Raw genomic sequence first — 5,000 nt, forward strand, 5'->3', positions numbered from 1 at the left:
TTTCCATGGGTGAGTCTAGTACTGATGAACTTTTCCATGGGTGAGTCTGGTACTGATTAACTTTTCCATGGGTGAGTCTGGTACTGATTAACTTTTCCATGGGTGAGTCTGGTATTGATTAACTTTTCCATGGGTGAGTCTGGTATTGATTAACTTTTCCATGGGTGAGTCTGGTATTGATTAACTTTTCCATGGGTGAGTCTGGTACTGATTAGCTTTTCCATGGGTGAGTCTGGTACTGATTAACTTTTCCATGGGTGAGTCTGGTACTGATTAGCTTTTCCATGGGTGAGTCTGGTACTGATTAACTTTTCCATGGGTGAGTCTGGTATTGATTAACTTTTTCATGGGTGAGTCTGGTATTGATTAACTTTTTCATGGGTGAGTCTGGTATTTATTAACCTTTCCATGGGTGAGTCTGGTACTGATGAACTTTTTCATGGGTGAGTCTGGTATTGATTAACTTTTCCATGGGTGAGTCTGGTACTAATTAACTTTTTCATGGGTGAGTCTGGTATTGATTAACTTTTTCATGGGTGAGTCTGGTATTGATTAACTTTTCCATGGGTGAGTCTGGTACTGATTAACTTTTCCATGGGTGAGTCTGGTATTGATTAACTTTTTCATGGGTGAGTCTGGTACTGATTAACTTTTCCATGGGTGAGTCTGGCATTGATGAACTTTTCCATGGGTGAGTCTGGTATTGATTAACTTTTCCATGGGTGAGTCTGGCATTGATTAACTTTTCCATGGGTGAGTCTGGCATTGATTAACTTTTCCATGGGTGAGTCTGGTACTAATGAACTTTTCCATGGGTGAGTCTGGTATTGATTAACTTTTTCATGGGTGAGTCTGGTACTGATTAACTTTTCCAAGGGTGAGTCTGGCATTGATGAACTTTTCCATGGGTGAGTCTGGTACTGATTAACTTTTTCATGGGTGAGTCTGGTACTGATTAACTTTTCCATGGGTGAGTCTGGCATTGATTAACTTTTTCATGGGTGAGTCTGGCATTGATTAGCTTTTTCATGGGTGAGTCTGGCACTGATTAACTTTTCCATGGGTGAGTCTGGTATTGATTAACTTTTTCATGGGTGAGTCTGGTACTGATTAACTTTTCCATGGGTGAGTCTGGTATTGATTAACTTTTCCATGGGTGAGTCTGGTATTGATTAACTTTTTCATGGGTGAGTCTGGTACTGATTAACTTTTTCATGGGTGAGTCTGGTACTGATTAACTTTTCCATGGGTGAGTCTGGCATTGATTAACTTTTTCATGGGTGAGTCTGGTATTGATTAACTTTTCCATGGGTGAGTCTGGTATTGATTAACTTTTTCATGGGTGAGTCTGGTATTGATTAACTTTTCCATGGGTGAGTCTGGTACTAATTAACTTTTCCATGGGTGAGTCTGGCATTGATGAACTTTTCCATGGGTGAGTCTGGTATTGATTAACTTTTCCATGGGTGAGTCTGGTATTGATTAACTTTTCCATGGGTGAGTCTGGCATTGATTAACTTTTCCATGGGTGAGTCTGGTATTGATTAACTTTTCCATGGGTGAGTCTGGTACTAATGAACTTTTCCATGGGTGAGTCTGGTATTGATTAACTTTTCCATGGGTGAGTCTGGCATTGATTAACTTTTCCATGGGTGAGTCTGGCATTGATTAACTTTTCCATGGGTGAGTCTGGTATTGATTAACTTTTCCATGGGTGAGTCTGGTATTGATTAACTTTTCCATGGGTGAGTCTGGTATTGATTAACTTTTCCATGGGTGAGTCTGGTATTGATTAACTTTTCCATGGGTGAGTCTGGTATTGATTAACTTTTCCATGGGTGAGTCTGGTATTGATTAACTTTTCCATGGGTGAGTCTGGCATTGATTAACTTTTCCATGGGTGAGTCTGGTATTGATTAACTTTTCCATGGGTGAGTCTGGTACTAATTAACTTTTCCATGGGTGAGTCTGGTACTGATTAACTTTTCCATGGGTGAGTCTGGTATTGATTAACTTTTCCATGGGTGAGTCTGGCATTGATTAACTTTTCCATGGGTGAGTCTGGCATTGATTAACTTTTCCATGGGTGAGTCTGGTACTGATTAACTTTTCCATGGGTGAGTCTGGTATTGATTAACTTTTCCATGGGTGAGTCTGGCATTGATTAACTTTTCCATGGGTGAGTCTGGTATTGATTAACTTTTCCATGGGTGAGTCTGGTACTAATTAACTTTTCCATGGGTGAGTCTGGTATTGATTAACTTTTCCATGGGTGAGTCTGGTATTGATTAACTTTTTCATGGGTGAGTCTGGTATTGATTAACTTTTCCATGGGTGAGTCTGGTATTGATTAACTTTTTCATGGGTGAGTCTGGTACTGATTAACTTTTCCATGGGTGAGTCTGGTATTGATTAACTTTTCCATGGGTGAGTCTGGTACTAATTAACTTTTCCATGGGTGAGTCTGGTATTGATTAACTTTTCCATGGGTGAGTCTGGTATTGATTAACTTTTCCATGGGTGAGTCTGGTATTGATTAACTTTTCCATGGGTGAGTCTGGTATTGATTAACTTTTCCATGGGTGAGTCTGGTATTGATTAACTTTTCCATGGGTGAGTCTGGCATTGATTAACTTTTCCATGGGTGAGTCTGGTATTGATTAACTTTTCCATGGGTGAGTCTGGTATTGATTAACTTTTCCATGGGTGAGTCTGGTATTGATTAACTTTTCCATGGGTGAGTCTGGTATTGATTAACTTTTCCATGGGTGAGTCTGGTATTGATTAACTTTTCCATGGGTGAGTCTGGTACTAATTAACTTTTCCATGGGTGAGTCTGGTATTGATTAACTTTTCCATGGGTGAGTCTGGTATTGATTAACTTTTCCATGGGTGAGTCTGGTATTGATTAACTTTTCCATGGGTGAGTCTGGTATTGATTAACTTTTCCATGGGTGAGTCTGGTATTGATTAACTTTTCCATGGGTGAGTCTGGTATTGATTAACTTTTCCATGGGTGAGTCTGGTATTGATTAACTTTTCCATGGGTGAGTCTGGTATTGATTAACTTTTCCATGGGTGAGTCTGGTACTAATTAACTTTTCCATGGGTGAGTCTGGTATTGATTAACTTTTCCATGGGTGAGTCTGGTATTGATTAACTTTTCCATGGGTGAGTCTGGTATTGATTAACTTTTCCATGGGTGAGTCTGGTATTGATTAACTTTTCCATGGGTGAGTCTGGTATTGATTAACTTTTCCATGGGTGAGTCTGGTATTGATTAACTTTTCCATGGGTGAGTCTGGTATTCATTAACTTTTCCATGGGTGAGTCTGGTATTCATTAACTTTTCCATGGGTGAGTCTGGTATTGATTAACTTTTCCATGGGTGAGTCTGGTATTGATTAACTTTTTCATGGGTGAGTCTGGTATTCATTAACTTTTCCATGGGTGAGTCTGGTATTCATTAACTTTTCCATGGGTGAGTCTGGCATTGATTAACTTTTTCATGGGTGAGTCTGGTATTCATTAACTTTTCCATGGGTGAGTCTGGCATTGATTAACTTTTCCATGGGTGAGTCTGGCATTGATTAACTTTTCCATGGGTGAGTCTGGTATTTATGTTTTTATCTTCCGTGGGTGAGTGTGGTATTAATATTCCGATAAGTTAGTTTGGCATCTATTTTCCACGGGTGAGTCTAGTATTCCTAATACAAGGGTCAGTTTGGTACCCATCTTTCATGAGCAATTTATTTTATTTTATTTTATTTTTTATTTATTTCGTGGGTGTGTGCGGTTTTCACCTTTCATAGGTGAGTGATATTTTTCCTTCCCTTTCATCTACGAAACAGGAATTCTACTCCTTCGTGTGAATCTGGTAATTCATTTTTATGGGCGAATATGGTATTTCATTTCCATTAGTGAATCTTGAATTTTCTTTTCTAATCTATTTTTCTCAATCATCATGCTAAATTCGCCTTTATTGACTGGGAAGCAAAGGTCATTAGATAAGAGATTAGATAAGCAAGTGAGGCTTTTAGATTCTGATATTGTCTATCATAATTAGAATGATCAAAATTTCAACATTGGGGAAAATATATAGTAGCAGAAACAGTGATCAAACGTAAATATTTAAAATAGCCACGACCAGATCGACTGGAAGATAATAATCACTTGGAGAAGAACTAAAAGATATTGAAATACTAAAAAGAAGAAGAACAAAAATGCTGAAGAAGTTCTATGATGTTTGTAGTGATATTTGTACGCCGCCCCCCCAAAAAAAAACAAAAAAAAAACAAGCGAACAATCAAAAATCTTATACCAAGAAATAAGATCGCAAAAATGATGTTGAGAAATAGTATATATATATATATATATATATATATATATATATATATATATATATATATATATATATATATATAACAGCTCCCCCCCAAAAAAAAAAAAAAAAAAAAATGTTGAAGAAGCAAAACTATTCACAGCATTTCAGAACGATTACTGATTGACCTCAAAGTTACACAGAGTAATAAGTTACACCGCCACAAACTCAGCAGCTGGACCAGGTGAAATTCCTGCAATCATTTTAAAGATTATAAATAAACTATTACAAATGACAGGAAAGGATTAATGACATGAGCTTCTGGCATCCTATTTGAGAAAACAGTCATCCAAAGAAAAGTTATGAGAGACTGGATGATAAATACTAAGAAACAAACAAAAAAACAAGAGATCAAGACTATATTCTAGCACCATGAAAAAAAAAAAAACAAAAAAAAAACACGCAAGTGATTCCTAATTCTGAATGTCTGTGGCAAGGTTGGATTCTATAAATATTACCAAAAACTGAAACAGATTCAATTTTTTTTTCACTTACGACTCAGATCCGAAAAATCTCTTTACAAAGATGGACGAAAGATACTCAATGAAAATCAAAATCCATTATAAGTAGAAAGGGAAATTAATAAGAAATTTCTCAGACTGGGATGGAAAATGCAGAA

The 5,000-nt window shown here is 37.1% G+C and overlaps 1 protein-coding gene across 1 annotated transcript in view; it reads left to right on the top strand.

Annotated features, from left to right (window-relative positions):
• LOC122257646 (carbohydrate sulfotransferase 5) overlaps positions 1 to 5,000 on the top strand; it is a 28,254-nt gene that overhangs the window by 16,165 nt on the left and 7,089 nt on the right. The window lies entirely within an intron of this gene.

This window comes from Penaeus japonicus, unplaced genomic scaffold, assembly GCF_977035675.1.
Source record: "Penaeus japonicus unplaced genomic scaffold, GWHDUDI00000001_assembly GWHDUDI00000025, whole genome shotgun sequence".
NCBI classification, from domain to species: Eukaryota; Metazoa; Arthropoda; class Malacostraca; order Decapoda; family Penaeidae; genus Penaeus; species Penaeus japonicus.